This window comes from Leopardus geoffroyi, chromosome C1 (genome assembly GCF_018350155.1).
Source record: "Leopardus geoffroyi isolate Oge1 chromosome C1, O.geoffroyi_Oge1_pat1.0, whole genome shotgun sequence".
In the NCBI taxonomy this organism is placed as follows: Eukaryota; Metazoa; Chordata; class Mammalia; order Carnivora; family Felidae; genus Leopardus; species Leopardus geoffroyi.
In genome coordinates, this window is record NC_059328.1 from 125,244,047 (window position 1) to 125,270,788 (window position 26,742).

At 38.7% G+C, this 26,742-nt stretch overlaps 1 protein-coding gene across 1 annotated transcript in view; it reads right to left on the bottom strand.

The window, feature by feature from the left end:
* NCKAP5 (NCK associated protein 5) overlaps positions 1 to 26,237 on the bottom strand; it is a 976,326-nt gene extending 950,089 nt beyond the window's left edge. The window contains exon 1 of the mRNA XM_045479574.1: positions 25,771 to 26,237. The gene's annotated coding sequence lies outside the window, so the exon portion shown is untranslated. The remainder of the gene's footprint in view (positions 1 to 25,770) is intronic.
* Positions 26,238 to 26,742: the final 505 nt, after the last annotated feature.

Here is a 26,742-nt window from a genome sequence, read left to right on the forward strand (position 1 = left end):
AAAATCAGGCTTTGGGTTGTCTTTATCAACTAGAAAAGTAGAAATCATAAGATAATAGACTTGAAGACAGAAAGAAAATTAAGGAGATTAGGTGGTCCAGCCCTCCATCTTCAGGGAAGTACAGTGTTATTATCACCATTTTACTGATCAAACAATGAAGACCCAGAGTGTTTTGATCATTTTTCCAAGGTGAATGTTGAAGGGGGGCAGGGACAGAGGCAGAGTCAAAGTTCTGGTGGTGACAAGGCCTGAAGTTCCCTGGTCTTTGAGGCACAGGTCTTTTGCCACATCACGTATAAGTTTAATAAATACCTCAAACCTTTAGACTCGGGATTATCAAGATGGTTTAGGTAAATAGTAGCACCTATAGTAGTCTTTTTTCCCTGTCCTGGCTCAGGACCAGTGATTTCCTGCCTGTGCCACCAAAGTCTCTATGTTCATCCCATGGATGAACTGCTCTCCCTGTGCAGTTTCTCTTTTGCAGATTCAGGTTCTGGGCCAACGTGACCCATCTTCTCTTTTCCTAATGTCCCACTATTGGTAACTTATTGAGGACAGTGACAGTGTCATATTCACAGAACCATTCCAGTGTCTATCATAATACCAGACACATAGTAGGTACTTCATAGTTTTCAATGAGTGATGAGTGCCTCAGTGGTGCTGAGTTGCCATGAAGGTAGTTTGACCACTGAACTTGGTAAAAGAACCACCTGCCATAATTCTCATCTTCTTTACCATCACAGCGTTTCCTAATTAGGCTCTTTTCAATTCCCTGGAAGTGCCATAACCTGCAACTGAAGTCTTGGACAGACTCACGCATCACACAGCAGAAGCATAAGGCTTGGCAATTCGACTGAGTTACCACTCCAATTCAATCAAAGCTGCCCTCAGCTGAGAACTTTAACTGTAGGCAGACCTAGACCATCATTCACTCATTCAGCCCTTTCTTTGGGCTCAACTCCTGCATATCTAAATGAAGATAGTATTTACTCCCACAGCTAGTGAGATCATGGCAACTGATGAAGAAATATTCTCCCAAACAGAGCACTGTCCTCAATATCTTCCATGTGATTTCATGCTACTGTGAAATCATTCACTTTTCCTAGTCTGCAGGTTCCCACACAAATACCTAGTTTAAGATCCTAGTAGCATCAATAAAGGGAAGCATAAAGTATGCATTTTTCCCTAGGGGTGAAATTATCTTAAGTCACCATAAGCTACCATGCCCACATTGAGAATTTACTTCTGATTTAGCTTTTCTTTTCTCATATGGTCTTAAGTTAGAATGCAAACACTAGGGGTGCCTGGGTGGTTCAGTCGGTTGAGCGTCTGACTTGGGCTCAGGTCATGATTTCACAGTTCGTGAGTTCATGTCCCATGTCAGGCTCTGTTCTGACAGCTCAGAACCTGGAGCCTGCTTCTGATTCTGTGTCTCCCTCTCTCTCTACCCCTCCCCAACTTGTGCTCTGTCTCTCAAAAATGAATAAAGATTTAAAAAAAATTTTTTTTTTAAAAAGAATGCAAACACTAGCCTAGGACCTGGGGGTAATGTGAATATCAGAAGAGAACAGAGTCTAATAAAGTAAGGAGAAGTTGAACTTTCCCACCCTACTGCTGACCACTCTTCAACGTTACCTTAAGCACACACTGAGATCGTCACTGGTCCGACCCAGATTTGGGAGCCAGTCTTAGTGAGGTGTCTCACCAACCAAGATCCTCATGGTACAGCCTTACCTACCTTGCCCTCCCTTCTCTAAGCCCAGGGAGAAACCGGATCCCAAAGGTCTGAGAAAGGGCTGCAAGTGTCATCCTTAACGTACTGGGTAATACAAACAGTGGTGCTAACAGAGAAAATTATAGCTGCCAAAATTAGAGGCAGCTGCTGAAACTCAGCAGTGAGAAAGACTGGCAGCACTAATTCAGCAATCCCGTCTGTGAGACAACATGATTCTGACACTCGGTTGAGCAGAGGAAGGTCTGAGGTACATGGAGCAGGAAGGGCTCGCAGAGTGCCTGTGCACTCAAGTCCAGAGAGGGCTGGGACCACAGAGGACAGAGCTTAGTAACCAAAAGAAGTAATCCAACCTCTGAAATCATAGCATTCACATGGTGGCCTATGGCTGCCAAATCCTCTCCACTCTGAGAAGATGGATATCTGTGAGATAGATATTTACTCTCAAAATTTTTCAAAGGTTTTAATATATCTCCCTCCCTGTTCAAATGCAACATGCACCATAAAAGTAAAAAAACAAGGTAGCATATTAAAAATCAATCAGTGAAACCTATATGGGTTCTCAAGTCAAACAGACCTGCATTCAAATTCCGAGTCTACCACCTGTTAACTATTTGACCTTGAACAAGTGATTCAACTTCACCAAGCCTCAATTCTCTTACCTGCAAAATAGCCATCTTTTGAGGAGGAAATGAGGCAAGATGCACAAAGCACCTGACACATGCTAAACACTAATACAGTGGCTATTGTTATGGTTTGCTGTTAGCATAGTGCTTGGCACACAGTAGGTGCTCAATAAATTCTAATGGAATCCTATCATCAGGATTCACACTAGCACAACTGAAAACTGGGACACAAGATAGTTGATTGGTGCATGGGGTCTGGAAAGTAGCCTCCATGAGAGAGGAGATAAGTCTAAGTTGATCATGAGAAATAATAAAGATAACCACTTCCCTGCAACACTCTCCCCTACTCCAGAGTTCTATCTCTTTCCAGGCAGAGATGGCATTGAAAAGGCTCTTGTCTTAATAAAGCAAAGAATTGTCAGCAATTGAAGCCCAAATTAAAAAGAATAAAGTGTAGGGTTGTCTCTATCAGACTGGACTCTAACCACAAAGAGGATTTCACTTCAGTCTTCACAATTGGAGAGGTCTTTTATTTCTCCTTGGATTCAAATCTTAATAAACGAAATACATTTCCCCACCCATTTCTCTCATCGCCACCCCCACCATCACAAAACAACTTTGTCTCCCCGTGACATCAGCACAACACACCTCATTGTGTGCCCTAACAAGCTTCCCCTCCTCCCACTTTCCCATACTGCTCAGTAAGAAGGAACAAGGAACAAGAGACGTGCTGGTCAAGGGTATATATGCAGAGGAAGATGGGCACATGCCTGGATACACATGTCAGCCAACCACTAATGAACAATGTTGATAGTTCAAACCATTAAAGCCCATTATACACACACACACACACACACACACACACACACACACACATATACACATAAGCGTGCAGTCTTTGAGAGAACTTGTTACACATTAATGACTAAACTTATTTATCTTTCTTAAACTTCGCCCTTCTCTCCTCTTGTCCCTCAGGAAAGCTTTTATTTCCAAAGACAAATTTTCAAAGACAAAGACAAATGGTGGACATCTACTTTCCAAGAAAAATCAAGAGACATTAGAGTAAGCAGTTCCAAGGATGAGAAAAACTATAGCAGCGCACGATATGACAACAAATTAATGCTTTTCATAGCATCTAGCAACCTTCGTCCTGAAAGTATATACTTAAAATAAGAACCTGGTGTTACTTTGCCGTGTGGTCAAGGATAGTTTTACTGAGAGCAGATCACACAAACTGAGTGCTTTGTAAACTGCAGAAAGTGATGAAGGGGGCTGGGAGAAGCCAGAGGGAGAAGGTCTAGAAGCGCTGAGTCAGAGCTTAGCTATTTGGGGGATTCCACTCTTCTCCCTGGGGGTTAGTAGAGCAGAAAAGACAACCAGTTCTGACCCCTGATGATAAACAAGGGAAAGAACCCAAAACTCCACAGAATTCTGAAAGTTTAAAGAAGCCCTAAAAAGAACTACCTCAAAGAGCTGAAAAGTTCAAAATAAAGGCAATATTAATAGAAATGTGAGAGCAAGTAAAGCCATGACTTAGCCAACAGCCCTCCCGGGAACAGAGCCCACCTTCTCCAGCCACTCTCAATCCTCCTTTGCATTTGGTATGTCAAAGGAGGTAAACATTCCCTGTGTGTCCCCAACTGATGGTAGGGGCCGGGTCCTTAGGCTCATTGGGGGCTGGAAGGAAAACCAGATTTAAGATTATAGATTGGCTGATGAAAATCCACATGTGAGTTATGAGAAATTGAGTATGATCCCTGAGGTATCCTAAGAATCCTTAGTAATTGGAAAACACACCCTGTAAGTCTGTATTTAAGGTGCAATGGGAGCCAGGAAGTAGTGATGTGTGAAATACAGCTCCTGACCACAGGGAGATTATAATCGCACTAGAAAAAGAAGTCGGGTGAAATAGAGAGGATTAGAAGTAAGATGAAGATAGTTTGGCTCTGTGTCTCATTGATACAAAGAAATCAATTAGAATGGCAGAAAGAAGAATGGTTTCTCTGCTGTCCTGGGAGTGGGCATTTCCAGCACCCTCGCCCCTGTTATTTTAGAGGATTCCTCATTGTGTATGATATGGAGGGGATGGAGTGTCCCTCAGCCTCCTGCCCACATGGAGTGGACACACAAATCTGGCTCACCCAGCCAGACACTCCCACCTGTTTCTGGATGTAGACATGGCAAAGCAACGACCTGGGCACAATTAGGCTCACCCACAGTGTCTATGGTAATGCTCTGCAATGGCTGTGACATCCTGGTCTTACTTCCTTTTGTCCACGGCACTTTCCATCTTCCTGTTTCTGAGCCACTGGACTTGCCTCGTTTCCAGGCTGCTGGCTGGTTCTCCAGCCTCCTGCTCACTCTCTGATGCTCCGACTGTGGCTCCTTAAACTGGTTTCTGTTGCTTTGACCAAAAATACTGAGTCCTATGGCTATCCTATTTGTAGGAAATTCCCTTGTTTCTACTGTACTGTCACTAGCTTTTAAAAAAATAAGAACTGTATGCTTATTCATCTTTCCTAGCCTTAGAGCTCTTGGCACTGATAGCTCCTTTGGAAGACTATAATTAATTGAAAAAAAATCTAAAGGCATTGAATGATGAGTATTCTTTTGTGTGTGTTTGTTCTACCACTACACTAGGCAGGTAGTAGATGCTCAATTTGGTATTGTGGAAAGAACTCTGTTTGGAGTTAAGTTATATTCTACTTCTTCCTTGGAATTCCTCAGGCTGCTCAGACAAGTCACTTACCCTCCCTGAGCCTTTGTTTCCTCATTTGCAAACGGGGACAATAATTCTTAACTCATTGGACTCTTGTGAAAATTGAAGCAGACATTAAATTAGAACATGATAGCCTATGTACTATCGTGTACTATGTGTTATGATATATCATGATAGTACCATTCAGCAAATGGTACTGGAACAACAGGATATCTGCTTGTAAAAGAATGGAATTGACCCTTACTTCATACCATATGTAAAGATGGTCTCACAAGGGATCACAGAGCTAAATGTGAGGGCTAAAACTATAAAACTCTTAGAAGGAACAAGGAAATACCTCTTCATGACCTTGGGTTAAGTGATGGATTTTAGAGATGATAAAGAAAGCACAAGCAATAAAAGAAAGGAGCAGATAAATCAGACTTAAACAAAATGAAGAACTTTGTGGGTCAAAGGGCAACAACAACAAAAATGAAAAGCCACAGAATGGGAGAATACATTTGCAAATCATATATCTGATAAGAATGTTCTGGGGTATCTGAGGAGAATGAGAGTGACTGCTAATAACATTTTCTGGGGTTATGAAAATGTTCTAAAACTATATGGTGGTGATGGTTGCACAGTCTGTGTATATCCTAAAAACCATTAAACTCTATACTTTAAATGGTATACAAATGATATCTCAATAAACTCCTAAAAATTCAATGAGACAGCGCTACAATGTATACCTCTAACCACTGCATACAAATATTCATGGAGCAAGGTCTCAAAATATTCTAGACTGTGTGGTTTTATTTATGATGATTGATTAGGCAGAAAGTGCTGGAGAGAATGACTAATGGAAGGTGCTTCAGGCTGGGTGAGTACAAGAATTCCTCCAAACCATTGGGATGAGACATTCTTGTGTAAGAATCCTCCAGATGTCTCACAGGGATTGTACACTGTATTCACACGTCTCACCTGTGTTTGAACCTGTCACCACTGTATCCAGTGCCCCCAGGGGTTCTGTCCTACTTGACCTTTGTCCCTTCAGTCAAAATGCACTTGAAATGCTGAGGAAGTGTTCCTTCTCCCCTCTTAGGAGGGGATTCTTACGAGCTGGATTCTTTCTCGTGGCCTCACCTTTCAGCACTTTTTTCTAACTGCTGACTTAATGTAGAATGAATTTGCCACAGAAATTGAATCCTTGATATCCAAATTATTCATATAAAGTCAAGGGTTTGTTTGCTTTTCTGGTTTTTGTTGTTCATTGCTCTGTTTTTCATAAGGGCATAGCAAAAAGATTAGGAGAGTATACACCAGAATTAGAACAGTGAGCATCTCGATATACTTTGTGATATTTTCCAAAAATTCTATAAAGAATCATTATTAAAAACACACTGTAAATAGAAAATCATTGCATACTTCAAATGTTATAAATTAGCCCCAAGACGGTTTATGAAGAGAATTATCTCTAAAGTCAAAATACCCCCCCCCCAAGATGTATTAGAATGTCCACTGGAGTAAATGTGTGTGTGTGCGTGTGTGTGTGTGTGAAAGAGAAGAGACAGAGACAGACAGTCAGATGTACGTACATTTTGCTTTTGATGGTTCCTGTAGAATTAGAAAGACACACGTCTTTGCCAATTTCAGGTCGAGGCAGTAAGCAAATGTTTGGTTCCAGTTTGCAGATTTAACATGGTGATTTGCACCATGGTTCATTCATCTTGTGACCTTTCCTTGGCACCTTCCCATTGGATTCTTACAAGCAAAGGAAACCTGAGAGATTTGTATGACCAAGCCAGCACCCCTACATTTACAGTCTTGCAAAAAAAATTCTAGTCTAGACAATAATTAAAGTCAGAAATGTAACTTCATTAAAGCACATCTTTCCCAAGCCCCAAGGGCCAGTCCTCAGCACTCACATACAGCAGTTTACTATTTATGCAGACTGTTCTGGGGGTACACATGGAGGTACCCTCTCAGGCACGACCTTCTCTTCCCATCTCTTAGAAGGAATGTGAGAAAGAACTGGAGACAGGGATGGCTGGCTTACTTGGGTGTGGAGATGAAAATGGGACGTTTTCCTAAATATGTATGGCCAAACGTCAAGAATCACAGTAGCGTAATTCACACATCAAGAAAACAGACACTGAATCTGATCAGTCAGGAGCCTTGTAAACCCTTAAGACAATGTTTCAGAAATCACAAAACTAGCAACATGAGGGGCTTTGATGGCCTTTAGATCTATTTTAATCAGCCTATAAATTATTATTTTAAAATTACAGTTAGCATTTAAAATGGGGATATTTTACCTAAAAATCAGATTTCTAGCTTTTCTAAAATAATTTTTAAAAAATATATACAGAGCCAGCTCTTTTTTGGCAACAATTGCTGGAGCTAAGTAATGGCTACATCCTTCGGGCATTCAGCAGGACACGCTCTCCAGTTCACCCACATCCTCATGAATCCCTGCCTCTGTCACACTAAGACCCAGTGACAGTTCTATTTATCATAATGCAGTTGATTCCGTTTTTCTCACTCCTGGCAGGCTTCCATTTTTTCTATCACCTGTACGGCCCTCTCAGCCTTGTGGGTTTGAGACCTCACCAACCTCCCTCCCACTCCAGAACCACTTCCCCTGGCCTATACCTTACCAAAGTTATTCCTTTATCTAGAATTCTCCTTTCAAAACTTTATGTTCCCTGATGCTTTGTTAGGAAACAGTTCTTGGTTCAATCCTGGAATTACCTTAAAGGCACTGTAAGCTTCTGAGTGAAGAAGAGAATGATATGGTATAGGAAAACAACTGCATTGGAAGGCAGTCAACTCAGATTCAAGTCCCTGTAATAACTGGATTATCAGAAAAATGTGAGTTCAGATCCCACCTCCTGGAATTTCTAGTTTGAGATCCTAAACAATGTATTTAACCTCTCTGAAGCTCTTTCTTTATTTGCGAAATGTAAACATTTACCCTACCTGACTCACAGGGTTGTTGTGAAAACCAAGAATATAGTCTAAGAAGGTGATAGGACTAAATCAATTTAAAATAATTGAGGGCATGGGAGGTGAGAGTCAATTATTAGGTTACTTTGAATGGTTTGGCAAAAACAAATACATCTTGCCAAACTTTCCAAATTCTCTCTCTCAAAAAGCAAAAAGCATAATATCATGATTCCTAACTGTTTTTTGTTTTTGTTTTTGTTTTTACCATTTATCTAGGTCTCTGGGTTGTTTACTAAATGTGTAGAGTATTTTAAGGGTCTAGATGATACTTCTCTCTAAGTCTCCAGAAGACCCAACTACCTAGAATTCTGCCTGCCACAGTTCTACAGTTCCCACTGGTAGAGAAGTTTCCACATACAAGCATTTTGTAATTGGCTCACAACATATGTCTGGTATGTACAATATATAATTTTTTGTGTGTGTTAGTAGGCGTACCTATGGCACTCTGATCTGTGGCATCTAAAAAAGAGAAACGCTGCAGAAATTGATCACAAAACAAATAACTCTTTTAAATTGTTTAAATTTTCTCTGAATATAAAATTATAGATATTTGGGGTGACTAGATGGTTCAGTTGGTTGAGTTTTCCACTCTTATTTTTAGCTTAGCTCAAGATCTCACAGTTCATGTGATTGAGCCCCACGTCGGGTTTTGTGTGGAGAGTGCAGAGCCTGCTTGGGATTCTCTCCCTCTGTCTCTCTCTACCTCTCTCTGACTTTCTCTCAAAACAAATAAATAAACTTTAAAATAAAATAATATATTTATTACAAATAATTTGGTTATGGACATAATTCTTATTGTAGGTAAGTATCATAGATAACCACTGTTAACATTTGTTGAATTTCTTCTCCAGTCTTTTTTCTATTTGACTGCATTTCCATTATTTTTTATTTGACTATTTTTTTAAAATCACTGTTTCAACTGGCTATATAACATTTCATTTTACGAACAGAACATTTTATTTCTTTGATTACAATGGTGAATGGTGAAGCTGCATTTTATTGACTATGATATTAATATATATGACTTAAAGACAATTTCAGCAATATGAAAATATACAATAAAAAACAAAGAGTTGTCATCTCATCTTGGTGGCAATGCTTTCAAACTTTTGTCTGTATGCACATATATGCATATAAAGACATGCCTTTTTAAAAATAAGTTCATGAGGAGAACTATCTATCATGCTACTAGAAGTCAAAAGAAAGCTGGAGTAGCCGTACTTATATCAGACAAACTACACTTTAAATTAAAGGCTGTAACAAGAGATGAAGAAGGATATTATATAATAATTACAGGGTCTATCCATCAGGAAGAGCTAATGATTATAAATGTCTACTCACCAAATACGGGAGCCCCCAAATATATAAAACAATTAATCACAAACATAAGCAACCTTATTGATAAATGTGGTAATTGCAGAGGACTTTAATACTCCACTTACAACAATGGATAGATCATCTAGACACAGGATCAATAAAGAAACAAGGGCCCTGAATGATACATTGGATCAGATGGACTTGACAGATATATTTAGAACTCTGCACCCCAAAGCAACAGAATATATTTTCTTCTCAAGCGCACACAGGACATTCTCCAAGATAGATCACATACTGGGTCACAAAACAGCCCTTCATAAGTATAAAAAAATTGAGATCATACCGTGCACACTTTCAGACCACAATGCTATGAAACTTGAAATCAACCACAGGAAAACATCTGGAAAACCTCCAAAAGCATGGAGGTTAAAGAACACCCTACTAAAGAATGAATGGGTCAACCAGGCAATTAGAGAAGAAATTAAAAAATATATGGAAACAAATGAAAATGAAAATACAACAATCCAAATGCTTTGGGATGCAGCGAAGGCAGTCCTGAGAGGAAAATACATTGCAATCCAGGCCTATCTCAAGAAACAAGAAAGATCCCATATACAAAATCTAACAGCACACCTAAAGGAAATAGAAGCAGAACAGCAAAGACACCCCAAACCCAGCAGAAGAAGAGAAATAATAAAGATCAGAGCAGAAATAAACAATATAGAATCTAAAAAAAAACTATAGAGCAGATCCAATGAAACCAAGTGTTGGTTTTTTGAAAAAATAAACAAAATTGATAAACCTCTAGCCAGGCTTCTCAAAAAGGAAAGGGAGATGACCCAAGTAGATAAAATCATGAATGAAAATGGAATTATTACAACCAATCCCTCAGAAACACAAGCAATTATCAGGGAATACTATGAAAAATTATGTGCCAACAAACTGGATAACCTGGAAGAAGTGGACAAATTCCTAAGCACCCACACACTTCCAAAACTCAAACAGGAAGAAACAGAAAACTTGAACACTCCCATAACCAGCGAGGAAATTGAATCAGTTATCAAAAATCTCCCAACAAATAAGAGTCCAGGACCACATGTCTTCCCTGGGGAATTCTACCAGACACTTAAAGCAGAGATAATACCTATCCTTCTCAAGCTGTTCCAAAAAATAGAAAGGGAAGGAAAACTTCCAGACTCATTCAATGAAGCCAGCATTACTTTGACTCCCAAACCAGACAGAGACCCAGCAAAAAAAAGAGAACCACAGGCCAATATGGCCTGATGAATATGGATACAAATGCCAATTTGGCCTGATGAATGGACCTGATGAATCTGGATGCAAAAATTCTCAACAAGATACTAGCAAATCAAATTCAACAGCATATGAAAAGAATTATTCACAATGATCAAGTGGGATTCATTCCTGGGCTGCAGGGCTGGTTCAATATTCACAAATCAAACAATGTGATACATCACATTAATAAGAGAAAAGAACCATATGATCCTGTCAATCGACGCAGAAAAAGCATATGACAAAATTCAGCATCATTTCTTAATAAAATCCCCGAGAAATTCGGCATAGAAGGAACATACTTAAACATCATAAAAGCCATTTATGAAAAGTCCACAGCTAATATCATCCTCAATGGGGAAAAACTGAGAGCTTTCCCTGAGATCGGGAACACGACAGGGATATCCAATCTCACCACTGTTGTTTAACATAGTGTTGGAAGCGCTAGCATCAGCCATTAGTCAACAAAAGGAAATCAAAGGCATCAGAATTGGCCAAGATGTAGTCGAGCTTTCACTTTTTGCAGATGACATGATATTATACATGGAAAACACAATAGACTCCACCGAAAGTCTGCTAGAACTGATACATGAATTCAGCAAAATCGCAGGATACAAAATCAATGTACAGAAATCAGTTGCATTCTTATACACTAATAATGAAGCAACAGAAAGACAAATAACAAAACTGATCCCATTCACAATTGCACCAAGAAGCATATGGGGCGCCTGGGTGGCGCAGCCGGTTAAGCGTCTGACTTCAGCCAGGTCACGATCTCGTGGTCCGTGAGTTCCAGCCCCGCGTCAGGCTCTGGGCTGATGGCTCAGAGCCTGGAGCCTGTTTCCGATTCTGTGTCTCCCTCTCTCTCTGCCCCTCCCCTGTTCATGATCTGTCTCTCTCTGTCCCAAAAATAAATAAACGTTGAAAAAATAAATAAATAAATAAATAAAAAAGAAGCACAAAATACCTAGGAATAAACCTAACCAAAGATGTAAAAGATCTGTATGCTGAAACCTATAGAAAGCTTATGAAGGAAACTGAAGAAGGTAACATTGGAAAATGGAGAAATGGAAAAACATTCTGTGCTCATGGATTGGAAGAATAAATATTGTTAAAATGTCAATACTACCCAAAGCAATCTACACATTCAATGCAATCCCAATCAAAATTGCACCAACATTCTTCTAGAACAAGCAATCCTAAAATTTGTATGGAACCACAAAAGACCCTGAATAGCCAAAGTAACATTGAAGAAGAAGACCAAAGCAGGAGGCATCACAACCCCAGACTTTAGCCTCTACTACAAAGCTATAATCATCAAGACAGTATGGTATTGGCACAAAACAGACACATAGACCAATGGAATAGAATAGAGACTCCAGAATTGGACACACAAAAGTATGGCCAACTAATCTTTGGAAAAGCAGGAAAGAATAGCCAATGGAAAAAAGACAGTCTCTTTAACAAATGGTGCTGTGACAACTGGACAGCAACATGAAGAAGAATGAAACTCGACCACTTTCTTACACCATTCACAAAAATAAACTCAAATAAACTCAAAACGGATAAAGGACCTGAATGTGAGACAGGAAACCATCAAAACCCTAGAGGAGAAAGCAGGAAAAAAAAAACAAAACTCTTTGGCCTCAGCCGCAGCAATTTCTTACTTGACACATCTCCAAAGGCATGGGAATTAAAAGCAAAAATGAACTATTGGGACCTCATGAAGATAAAAGGCTTCTGCACTGCAAAGGAAACAATCAACAAAACTAAAAGGCAACCAATGGAATGGGAAAAGATATTTGCAAATGACATATCAGACAAAGAGCTAGTATCCAAAATCTATCAAGAACTCACCAAACTCCACACCCAAAAAACAAATAATCCAGTGAAGAAATGGGCAGAAAACATGAATAGACACTTCTCTAAAGAAGACATCCGGATGGCCAACAGGCACATGAAAAGATGCTCAATGTCGCTCTTCATCAGGGAAATACAAATCAAAACCACACTGCGATATCACCTCACCCCAGTCAGAGTGGCTAAAATGAACCAATCAGGAGACTAAAGATGCTGGCGAGGATGTGGAGAAAAGGGAACCCTCTTGCACTGTTGGTGGGAATGCAAACTGGTGCAGCCACTCTGGAAAACAGTGTGGAGGTTCCTCAAAAAAATTAAAAATAGATCTACCCTATGACCCAGCAATAGCGCTGCTAGGAATTTACCCAAGGGATAAAGGAATGCTGATGCATAGGGGCACTTGTACCCCAATGTTTATAGCAGCACTTTCAACAATAGCCAAATTATGGAAAGAGCTTAAATGTCCATCAACTGATGAATGGATAAGGAAATTGTGGTTTATATACACAATGGAATACTACTTGGCAATGAGAAAGAATGAAATATGGCCTTTTGTAGCAACATGGATGGAACTAGAGCATGTTATGCTAAGTGAAATAAGTCATACAGAGAAAAACAGACACCATATGTTTTCACTTTTATTGGATCCTGAGCAACTTAACAGAAGACCATGGGGGAGGGGAAGGGAAAAAAAAAGTTAGAGAGGGAGGGAGACAAACCATAAGAGACTCTTAAAAACTGAGAATAAACTGAGGGTTGATGGGGGGTGGGAGGGAGGGGAAAGTGGGTGATGGCCATTGAGGAGGACACCTGTTGGGATGAGCATTGGGTGTTGTATGGAAACCAATTTGACAATAAATTTCGTATTAAAAAAAAGACACCAATTTGACAATAAATTTATATTAAAAAAATAAATAAATATATAAAAAAGATAAGTTCATGATACACATTTATTTTTAGCCTACATTTTCAACTTCCTATATCATAAGATCATTCCTATCAACTAGATCTACATCAGTTTCTAATAGCTGTATGGTATTCCATCATGTGATTGTACTATCGTGTATTTAACAATCACCTACCAATGGGTTTGGGATTTTTCTCAGTTTTCACTAGCATGAGTGTGACTGTGATAAATATCCTTTATAGACTCATTGGTTATTTCTTTAAGATACATTCTTAGAAGTGCATTGCTGAATCAAAAGTATGCTCTCTCCTATTCAAATTGCTTCCCTCCCAATTTGCCCCAATTACACTTCCACCAAGAGTAAATGATGTTGCCTGATTTCCACGTCTTGGTCAATGGATGATGAAGTTTCATCTTTGCTAATAGTTAAAATAATATATCAAATTTTCATTTGTATCCTTTTATTCCTAATGAGATTGAACATCTGTTCAAATGCTTCTTAGACATTTACATTTCTTTTTGGTAAACTGCCTTTCAGTTTTGTTAACCATTTTCTATTGGTAGAGTAATCTTTTTCCTGTTGATTTATGAGAACTCTCTCAAGTCCATGATTTATTTGACCACTCTCCTACTGATAGTTGTTTTCCATATGTTATCATTATAAATACTATAGTAATGAATATTTTTATAAGTAGATATTTGTACCCATCACATATTATTTCTATTGAACAGAACAAATTATAATGGAATAGAATAGATTAAAACACTCTAATACATGTTGCTAAAAGGCTTTCCGTAAAAGCCATACCAATTTACACTCCCACGATCAGAATATGAGAGAGCCTACCTAATAGCAATCCATTTCAAATTGAATCAAAGTATTACAACTATGCAGATAAAGACATAAAAGAGCATGGCATATAAATCACAGAGGCAGGTGATAGTCCTGCTGTACGATTTCTAGAAGCAGGATAGAAGAAGACCTGAACATTTGGTAGAACTTAAATGGAGAGGGACGTAATCATTATTTCCTTTGGAATTTGGCCTAAACCTAGCTCCTTCATAATTCACTGAAAATACGTAACTGTGGCTAACTGAAAGTAAGAAATCTGATTAACACATTCAACATCTTACCTTCTCATATTCCACCAACTAACTCCAATCACTTATGGTGGAGATACCTGTCTCTCTTAGAAATGCTACAATGCCAGTGAATTCAAAGAAACAACACAGCCACTTCCTGGTGATGAGGTCAGAGTAGGGATTCCTGAAACCAGCCCTGGATGACAGGAAATAGTAATAGCTCCGCATTTTGCCAATTAAAGTACAGAGAAGTGTTTTAGACAAAAGTTTTAAGCAAATGAAACATGAAAATTTTACTCATTTGGTAAATAAAATGCTTCGCAACACCAAACTCAGATCAATGCTTTTTCAATAATCAATACTGGCAGATTCTCAATTCTACATGCTCTTCTCAGTGAACAAATCCCATAGGCAGGGATAAATTACAGCATGTGGTGCATGGCAACAGCAGCAAGATTGCAAACAAGCTGGCAATGCCTCATGCAAAGAGCTGATAAGGAATGTCTAATTGATGGTTCTGAAGTACTTTCAAGGTATAAATCCAATAACATTAAATAGCAGCATCATCCAATTAAAGCAATTAAGAATTAACAGCCTGTTTTTCTTCTTTCAAACACAGGTTATCACACACTAAAACAATCCTAACAAGCCAAACTACTCCAGTAATATATTTTTTGTTATATGTGTATTTTTATAGATATGCCATGATTTGTGTATAAATTAAAAGTTCAGTTCTATGTCTTTTCCATTATAATTCAGCTGATTTTGGTTGTTCTTCCCATCTGTTACTAGTTATGGATCATATTATAATCACCATTTTCTAACCAAAAGCATCAAGCTCACCATTGGGACTCTACTAAATAACATGACAGTTTCTTGAAAATGGTGTTATCTTTGTCATTTGTTTCAGTAGAAACATTTCAGAGTCTAATTATTAATGGTACTGCTCTGTTGTGGCTCTTTTCATTTGGTCCTTACTCCCTCCTGAGACTTTGAAAATTCTGATGACTTCCAAATCATTTTGCTAACTCAGACCTCTTTTCTATATTCCCACTGTGTGCTTCTAAATACTAATTGGTCATTTGTACCTAAGGTTCCACAGACAGTTCAGTCTCACATACCCAAAGCCTACCTCTCAAGATTCCTCTTCTCCCAGTGAAAAGTGCTTCTTCTTTTATCTTTTAGGTAATGAGGTCACCAGCCTGGGTAACTGAAGCTCTAAAGGTCAGCCACCTCCTTCTCTTTTCTCACCTCTCTTCCCCCTTCCACATCCTATCTATGCTGTTCCAGCTTGTAGCATGCCTGCTATAGGCACCATACTGTCACCATACCATGACATCGGTTTGCATCCTCCTCACTTCCTAGCAAGATGATCACTGAAGCTTATTAAACTGCTACCATCCCCAGGCTTTCTTCTACCTACACCTTGATAGGGCTGCCAACAAGCTGTTTCAGAAATGATGACACAATCACATCACTGTTCTTCTTAAAGCCCTTGCTGACTTCCCACAGCCAATGGTCCAGAACCATTCCTGGATGAAGATATAGGTGTCAAGGCAATAGAATAAAATACATTTAAGATTGTGTAGCTTGATTCACAACTTTAAAATATTTGACTTGTGGCATCTGTATTTTTTTTTATTTGTACTTCATTTGTACTTTTGCCTTATGCTCAGAAATGGGTAAGGTTAACCTGACTCAGGGGTATCCAATTACTATGATTTCTCCCCTTAACATTTTTTAAAATAACAGATTTATGAGGATATAATTCACTTATAGTAAAATTATCTTTTTTCAAAGAAACAGCAAAATTCAATATTTTTTGTATATTTGCAGAGATGTGCAACCATCCCCAGTATCTAATTCGAGAATATTCTATTATCCCAAAAAGAAATGTCATGCTAATTACCAATCACTCCCTAGTCTTTTTCCTAGCCCCTAGCAACCAGAAGTCAACCACTAGTCAAAATGGATTTGCCTATTTTGGACATTTCACATAAAATGGAATCATAAAATGTGGCCTTTGGTGTCTATCTTCTTTCATTTACAATAATGTTTCCAAGGTTCATCCATATTGTAGTATGTATCAGTACTTAATTCCTTATTACAGCTTGATAATATTCCACTGTATGGATATACCACATTTTGTTTATCCATTTATCAGTTGACAGACATTTGGGTTCTTTCCACTTTTTGGTAATTATGCATAATGCTGCTAAGAACATTCATGTACACATTTTTCTGTGGATACATGCTTATGATTCTCTTGGGTATATACTTAGGAGAGGAATTGCTGGATTTAATGGGAAATCTATGTTTAGCATTTTAAGAAATCGCTAAATCTTGGGGCGCCTGGGTGGCTCAGTCGGTTAAGCGTCTGACTTCAGCTCAGGTCACGATCTCGCGGCCCGCGAGTTCGAGCCCCACGTCGGGCTCTGGGCTGATGGCTCAGAGCCTGGAGCCTGCTTCCGATTCTGTGTCTCCCTCTCTCTCTGCCCCTCCCCCGTTCATGCTGTGTCTCTCTCTGTCTCAAAAATAAATAAATGTTAAAAAAAAATTAAAAAAAAAAAAAGAAATGGCTAAATCTTTCCTAAAATGGCTGTAACGTTTTATATTCCTACCAGCAATGTATCAAAGTTCTAATTTCTCCACATCTTTGCCAACATTTTTTTTAATTATAGCTATCCTAGTGGGTATGAAGTAGTATCTCATTTGGTTTTGATTTGTGTTTATCCTAATGACTAATGATGCTGAGCCTAGTTTCACGTGCTTATTAGCTGTTTGCTTATTTTCTTAGGAGAAATAACTTTGAATCCTTTGCCCTTTTTTAAAAATAAGTTATTTTTCTTCTTATGGGTGAGTAGTAGGAGCTCTTTACACATTCTGGCTGAATAATACTCCACTGTACAGAATATATGTTTCTTCTCAGATACATGATTTACAAATATATTCTACCATTGTGTGGGTTGTCTTTTTCACTTTTTTAATGATGTCTTTTGAAGCACAAAAGCTTTTAATCTTTATGAAGTCCCATTTAGCTGTCTTTTCCTTTGTTGCTTTCTTTTGGTGTCATATCTGAGAAAACTAATCCAAAATCATGAAGATTTACTCCTCTGTTTTCTTCTTAGTCTTTTATAGTTTTAGCTCTTACGTTTAGGGCTGTGATCCATTTTGAGTTAATTTTTGAATAAAGTGTGAGTTAGGGGTCCAACTTCATTCTTTTATTTGTGGATACCCATCTGTCCCAGAGTCATTATGTTGAAAAGACTATTCTTCATCTCCACAAAATTGCCTTACCACCTTTTTCAAAAATCAACTGACCATAAACCTAAGTGTTTATCTCTCAAGTATCACGTCTATTCCATTTATCTATATGTCTACTCTTATGCTAATGACACACTGTTTTCATTAGGGTTGCTTTGCAGTGATTTTAAGTTCAAGAATTGTAAGTTACAACTTTGCTTTTCCTTCTAAGATTACTCTTGCTATCCTAGGTCACCTGCATTTTCATATAAATCCTAATATTATCTCTTCTGCTTCTGAAAAAAAATCAACTTGAATTTTGATAAGGACCATGTTGAATCTATCAATTTGGGATAGTATTGGTATCTTAACAATACTAAGTCTTCTGATATGCATGCAGGAGATATATTTCTATTTATTTAGGTCCTTTTTAATTTCATTCAGCAATAGTTTTCAGTGTATAAATCTTGCACTTCTTTTGTTGAATTCCTTCCTAAATATCATATCCTTTTGGATGCTATCCTAAATTGCATTTTTTCTTAATTTCATTTTTGAATTGTTCATTACTGTTATATACACATATGATTGATTTTTGTATACTGATCTTGTATCCTGTAACTTGCTGCATTCATTTATTAGCTCTGTTTTTCGTAGATTCCTTAGGATGCTCTATGTACGAAATTATGTCAACAAATAGAGATAATTTTACTTCTTTATTGCAGCCTGAGCATCTTTTAGTTCTTTTCTTGTCTAATTGTTCTGGCTAAAACTACAATGCAATGTTGAATAGACGCGGTGAGAGCAGACATCTTATCTTTTTCCTGATCTTAGAGGGAAAGGTTTTTCACTGTTAAGTGCAATGTTAGCTATAAGTTTTTTGTAAATGCTCTTTATCAATTTGAGAGACCTCTTCTATTCCTAGTTCATTTAGAGTTTTCATCATGAAAAAGTGCTAGATACTTGTTTTCATTCATTTATTGAGATGACCACATGAGTTTTGTTTTTTATTCTATTAATGTATTATTATATTACATTGATTATTTTTCATGTGCTAACCAGTCTTGCATTCCTGGGATAAATCATCTTACTTAGGCTGGTGTATAATCCTTTTTATACATTGTTGGAATTGGTTTGCTAGTATTTTGTTGAGGACTATAGTGTCTATATCTATAAGATATGTTGGTCTATAGTTTTTGTTTCTTGTTTCTTTGTCTGATTTTGATATCAGAGTAACACTGGCCTCATAGACCGGGTTGGGAAGTGTTCCCTTCTGTTTTATTTTTTGGAAGAGTTTGTGAAGGATTAATTTTCTTTTAATTTTTCTTTTAATATTTTATTGAACTCACTGGGTAGCTATCTGGCTTGGGCTTTTCTTTGTGCTAAGTTTATTGATTACTAATTCAATCTTTTTACTTGCTAAAAGTCTATTCAGATTTTTATTTGTTTTTTAGTTAATCTCAGTATTTTGTGTCTAATAATTTATCTATTTCATCTAGGTTGTCTAATATAACAATCTACTTCTATTAATGCCTACTTTATTTCAGTAGTATACAAAAACTTTACTTGTGTATAGCTCTATTTGCTACCCTCTCCTTTGTCCTTTTGTTATCATACAAGTTCGTCCACATAGCTTTATACTTAACAGCTTTGTCTTATAGGCATCTTTTAAATCAGGCAGGAGAAAAAAAGAGCTATAAACAAAAACACATATACCGTGTCTTTTATATTTTACTAGTGCTCTTTATTCCTTCATGTGGGTTCAAGTTACTGTCCAGTGTACTTTGATTTTAGCCAGAAGAACCTCCTTTAGTATTTCATGTAGGCAAGTTCTGTTAGTGGTGAATTCTATCAGCTTTTGTTTATCTGATAATGTCTTCATTTCTCCCTCATTTTTAGAAAAAGTTTTGCTGGATATAGAATTTTTGGTTGTCACTTTTTCTTTCAGTGCTTTGAATGTGTCATCCATGGCTTTCTGGACTTCCTGGTTTCTGAGGAGAAAATGGCTGTTAATACTGGTAAGACATCCTTATACACTTCTCTCTTGTTGCTTTCCAGATTCTTTGACTTTTGACAGTCTGATTATGACATCTCAGAGTGGACCTCTTTGAGTTTATCCTACTTGGAACTCACTAAGCTTGTTGGATATATAGATTCATGTTTTTCATCAAATATTGGCAGTTTTCAGATATTATTTCTTCAAGTATTCTTTCTGTCCCTTCCTGTCTCTCCTTTCCTTCTCATGCTTCCCATTATGTATATGTTGGTACACTTGATGGTGTACCACAGTTCTCTGAGCTTCTGCTTACTTTTTTCATTCTTTTTTTTTTCTTTCTGTTGATAGATTGAATTATCTCATTTGACCTGTCTTCAAGTTTTCTGATTCTTTGCCTACTGAAATTTGCTATTGAATCCCACTAGGGAATTTTTCATTTTAGTTATTATACTTTTCAGCTCCAAAATGTCTATTTGTTTTCTTCTATAATTGCTCTTTATTAGTATTCTTTTTGCTGAGATAGTCTTCTCATATATTCCTTTATTTTTTTAGACATGATTTCTTTTAGTTCTTTGAATATATTTATGGTCACTGGTTTAACATCTTTGTCTAGTGAGTCCAATGTCTCGGCTTCCTCAGTCAATAATTTCTATTGACTGCTTCCCCCGCCCCCAACCTCCGTGTATAGAACATACTTTCTTGCTGTTTTGTATGTCTCATAAACTTTTTGGAAAGTTGGACATTTAAGATAATATAATACAACAACTCTGGAAATCAGATCTCTCTCTGACCATGGTTTGTTTTTTCTGTTTGTTGTTGTTGAAATTATTGCCATTTGTTTAGTGACTTTTATGATCCTATTTTGTAAGGTCCATATTCTTTGCCATGTGCAGTGAGCTTAGCTATTAGCCAGCTAATAGCTGGGCAGGTATTTTTTTAAAGGCCGTCAACCAGTACATCTTCCAGCCTTTGCTAACAGGATTTCTGTGTATGGTGGGCCACATCTTCAGTTTTCCAGGTATTTCCAACCTTTATTAGGGTTCATTCCCTGTGTGTGCAGAGGCTGAAGGTCAGCCATAGGTGAGAGACTAGGGCCCTCTTTGGTCTTTTCTAACTAAGAATATTTACACCTCTACCCATGTGCATGCCTTTTTACATTCCCAGGCAGATGTGTGAGTTTTTCAAAGCCCCTGATGGACATCTCATTTCCCAGCTGTTAATTTAAAATTTTTTTGATTAGCATCCTGTTTTCCCCAACTCTTATTGCTGCCTCAAGCAGCTGCAATGTTAAACAACTGCAATGATCGTTTCTGACAAGTGTCTCAGGAGAAAGATTTTCTGCACTGAGTGAGTTTTGAAACAGGTCAAATAATGACAAGACCTGAAAGTGGGAGTTCCCAGAAAGCTACCAGACAGGTCAAATCATGGCCATTCTCTGGGAATAAGGCTCAGCTCTGAACATATTTTGACCCATCCAGTGGATTCTAGGCTACTGTTTTACACAGCTCCCATGATGGCAAACCTGCTGCTTTTCAAGGCTTCTTCAGAGCTAGAAAAAAGGGAATGGGAATAGGGCAAATTAAATGACACAGAGCTCACTGTTCTTACTGAGAGTCACATATTCTTTTCCTGAATAAATGCTCCTCGGATTGTTGTAATCTTTTAACTGATCAAGTTCTACAAATGTTGATTTGATCATTTTTGTCCATGTTTGCCTTACTTTTATGACATAGTAGAATTTCAGAGGCCTTTACTACACAATTCTAGAAATACTTCTCTTTCCCCTTACCATTTTACAGGCACTAAGGTCAGGACTTTATGTATTTTTTTCATCATATACGTTTTTGTCAAGTAATCTTTGTTGAGTACTCCACCCCTTGCCAGAGCCTCTTTCTTCAGGGTTATCTTTGAGTCTTTAAAATTTTAAATCTAAACACAATTTTCAACTTGTTTTCTGCTGCCAAATGACAAGTAACAATTGCTACCTAACATCATTGTGTTTAATGAAGATAAAGTGAAATCGAATTTTAACCAAACAGAACACAAAGACTTAAAATTTTCAAGCAAACATATAGCGTGACGGTGGAGGGTTGTCCTGTTACAAATGAAATACTCTTATCATCTAGGACTTTTTGTCGTAAGAGAAATTTTGATACCCTTAATCATTGTGGTTGTAGTTCTCTCCTACCCCTTTAATACTCTCATCTACAGATCCACAGATTCATTGATGATATTCAGCAACATTCAGCAAAGATGACCAGGGACCTGTACTGATGGCTAGATTTTACCTTGCTAAGGCACAAAGTTGATAACAGCAATAGATAAACCTGTTAATTAATTAACCAATTAATTAATAGATGCAATAGGATGGAAACAAAACTGGAAGGTCTTAGGTGAAGGAACAACAATCAGGAAAATAAACTCTATATTATAACTACATATTAATATAACTACATACTAGTATTGCAAACTTAAGTTTCAGAAAATTGCGGGACTGAATCTGAGTCTACCATTCACCAGCTCTGTGACTTGGGGAAGTCATTTTACCATGCAAAGCCTCTGCTTCCTCTCTGAAAATGGAAATAATGCATAAGTATTTTGCAGATCGAGTGAATTCATGCATATATAGCATTTAGTGTCGTGTGTCTCTCATAATAATCCCTCAATAAATGATAATACTAGGACGTAACCAGAAAACTCCCATCCCTGAGCAGACTGGCTAAGTGCAGCTACACGAGTAGGTTTGTATTTTGAGAAACAAGGTATGTTTCAAAAGTGAGAGTAATACCTCCAGGGCAGTATTCCATCTCCCATCATAGAGACTTTTCCCAGAATGATTCACATACATTAATCTCTCTCATGTATGCCACATGTTACCCGCCTATAAATCATAGATTTCCAGAAAACATGTCATTCATTCACTCATGCATGCATTCTCATGATCAACATTTATTGGGCATATTACACATGCCAGGCACAGTGCTCACTTCGGCAGCACATATACACATGCCAGGCACTAATCTTAGCATTGGTGTAAGAATGATAAGCAAGCAGACAAGGTCCCTGCCCTCACAGAGATTACCTTCCATAGGGGCTGGGGGTAGAGTCTAGTGACTCTGTTCTAGCAGTAGAGACTAAAAACACCAAGATGGCATTTCCCTGACTCTTCAATAGTGTAGGTTTTGCCTAAGATTTGCTCCAGATTTCACCCAGGAGACCCCCATCCGCAGGATTTCAAAGTCAGAGGGAAGATCATGAGGTAGATGCTGTATTTCTACTGCTCCTGACAGAGGCTTAGGTATTCTGCAATTTTTTTAGCCAAAGTCCCAGTATCCCCTTCCTAGATTTCTATGTAGATTTCTATGTAAGACTGGTCCTAAGGTTTCCTTGACCAGGCGAACAAAAACACAGGCCTAAGGAAGGGAGGGGCTACGAGAAGACAGGGGAATAGATTTCCAGGTCAAGCAAACATCAGGACCACAAGCCCAAATTTGGAGAATTGTTCATTGTATTCCATCCTCAGAAAGAACAGTAGCATGATTGAAGATTGGGGAGAAATGGCTCAAGATGAGACTAGAAAACTACCCAGGTTCTAGAGCTGCTCAAAGTGTGGCCATGTCTGGTGCCCCTCTGCAAACTGTTTGTTGAGGATCTGTGATGAGATAGGGACAAAATGTAAGAGTAAATGTTTAGCAATTTTGTAACAGCTTTACATTGTCATAGCAGTCAAGCAATAACTGTTGGTCTGTAACAAACTGGAAATTTACAAAAGCAAAACTGGTCTTTCACCACAGATAGTTTGAGAAGCATTGCTCTCCATGTCTTGCCTCTCAAACTTCTCTGTGAAGGGGCAGGTAGTAAATGTTTTAGGCTTTGGGGGGCTGTAGAAACTCTGTCCTAACTACACACCCCTGCTGCGGTAGCACAAAAGTGGCCATAGGCAATATGTCAACAAAGGGGCATGGCTGTGTTGCAGTAAAACTTCATTTAGAAAAACACATGGTGGGCAGATTTTGGCCAGTCATGCAGCAATTTGTCAATCCTGCCCTAGGCCACAGTAAGAGACTGGGCCGGACTCTAAAGGCAATATAACCATCTGCTTAACCATTGTATGTTAATTATACTTAGATTAAACAAAAACAAAAACAAAAAAACCTACCTGCTTAATCAAAAACACCCCTCACTCTTGGTCCTTTCCCGTCATGCCTGCAAGTATTTGTAAAGCCTTCGTTTTAGTGACTCTAAGTCAGAAAAAAACCTTAAAGCTCCTCCTACCTCCAAATCAGAGTTCTCCTCAAAGCTACCCTGTCAGATGAAGTCTCCATTTAAAGGCAAGGCACCTTTTGTCTATTGGCTGCATTCTCAAGGAAAGATGATGGCACCGTTCACCTTGTGTAGCCTGATGAGCCAACCTACGGCCCCAAGGGGTCACAGCCTTACGTTCTCCAGGACCTGGTCAAACCTAGGTTGACATTGCCCTCTGAATCAATTTCCTGAAGCCCAAATTCCTGAAGTATACTACCCCATTTTTCTTCTGTACAAAGTTACATTTCTAAGTCCCAGTGTACTTTTGTGACCACTGCCCATCCCTGGCTCTTTTGGTATGTCTGCAATGGCTGTATTGGGCAAGAGGCCTGCCACATGTGTAGCCTTGTTTTTCTCTGGGTTCAGACACTGCCACAGGCAGGAAAGCTTTCTGCATTCACACATGTCTCCATTTACACAGCACCCACTTCATAAACACGACCCAACACCCACCCATACAGTGAAACGCCTTATTCTCTCCCCAACATGGAGCACAGACCACTGTGTGTGTGATGGGACGGACGCCTACCAGCAGGTCTCACACACAGAGGGTATAGAGCTGAGGCAGTTCTTGCTGAAATCTCTCTTTTATTTAAGATTTCTTTCACTGACTCATGACAAACCTAATGGGTAAAACTTCGCTGTTGCAAGTTTCCTTAAAATATCCCTTCTGGGCCTACCACCATTTATCTTGGCAGCAGGTAGCCTGGAGAGTTTTGGAAAGTCTCAGCTTGGCATAGCCTCAGAGCTACTGGCACATTAAAGATTAATAAAGCGCATTTAACTGAGCTCAGGACACTGCAACATGATCCTTCACCGTGAAATGTGCAAGATTCTTTGTTTGCAATGAACAAAACTGAAGCCAAAAAGGGCCTACCATGACAAACTAAGAGAGGAAACAATCAGGAACTTTGTGTATCTTTCCTTGGTAAATTGATGGGCAGGAATCAATGCCCCGGCTCAGCTATACTCTTGCTTAGCACTCTCAGGAATTTAAGATGGGCACCTGAGTATGATGCGCAGAGCTGGGCATGTGTAGTGAGCTCACAGAACCACAGAGATAGCACAAATGCAGTGGGTTCCTTAAAGTATGAGAAAAAGACTGACTCCAAACAAATTCCTAGTCTAGCACATTCTCCAAAAAAAGTCAAGATAAAGCAAAGCATTTCAAAGCATTTTGGACCTGCTTTAGTAAAACAGAATGTGTGTGCTTGACTGAATATTAACCTAGGAAGGAGAAAACACTTTTTGCATGCATAGGTACGGGGCTGGCAGCAGAATGAACCAGGGAACATTTAAAATGAAAATAAAAATTAAACAAGCCTGTACATCGGAACTGTTGGTTCACAAAAGGAATCTATTTGCTATCAATCTGGGGACACCTGGACACATGCAACAAATACTGGGACAGAGCAGTGGAAGCAAACATTTAGAAATGTATCATTCTGAATTCTGGCAAAGAGCTGGTGGACTCCACGTGCTGGGTAATGCCTTGTGTCTATTTACACAGTGCAATCCACTCACGTCCTCCAGAAAAATCCCAGGCAAACCCTGTGCTGTGCACATCAGAGCTCTGGAGCCCTGCTCTGAACACCTCAGGCGCGCTTTCTTCCACACCAAGATAAACATTAAGGAGAAAAAAAAAAAATCAAGAAAGAAAGAAAAGAAGAAGAAGAAGAAGAGAAAAGAAAATTCTGTCCTTACCTAAAAGGCATAGCAGACAGGGACACGGTGAGTGTTTCACGTTAGCCCACTCAGTGCTTTCTCTTTCATTCGGTCAATGTTCTAACGCTATTGATGAGAGTTCCTGAGGTTTTCGGATCTTCCTTCAAGAGTTTTAATCACTGGCTTCCCCAGCCCGGGTTTAACAAACACCGCTGTGTTTTGTCAATATTTGTATGCAGCACCACATTGGGCAACCGGCCAACACAGCGTTTCAAGAGGCAAGGGGAGAAAACGGACACCCTAACAAACATGCTTCCCTCTTTTGTGTCTTTCAAGGTGGCGCCCAAAGTGTCATCTTTGATTCTGACGGGAGCTAAAGATAGCCTCTTTTTGTGACTTTCTCCACTGCCCCCAAACGCCTGGCTGGGCTGCCCGAGCTGGGCTCAGCAAAGTTTGTTTTTTGTCTCCCTGCCCTGAAGTTCTCCGCACAACCGCCCGGCTTGCCTCTCCACCAGCTGCACTTTAAATGTATTTTAATTGGCTGGAATGTCGAAAGAATCCATTTGGCAGTCGTTTGCATGTGAAGCACGCCCAGGGCAGCTGAAAGAGGCCCCAGAAGCAGCCGATTACTTCATCAAAAGCTGCAGTTTGAATACCATTGACTCCTACATAACTACAGTGAACTCAATTCTATAGGCAAGAAGGAGTAATTAATAATTTGCTGAGAAAATTCTTCATTCATCTAAAAGCCAAAAATGCAAAGGGAAAAAAAATCCCTGCAGACACAACAGTTCTTATGAAAGGCTTGATTTATAGCCTCCAGTTCTACTCTTCACAAACATTGACTTTGTATAGCATTACAGGAGGGGGTCTAATGCATAATTCGGTTTGCCTGAAAAGTTAATTTAAGTAATTTTCCTTTTGAATGATCCCCTGAGATACATCCTTCTATTACCTCTGTATACATTAGCCATATGCTACAATAAATATTGTCAATACTTGTGGCATTTC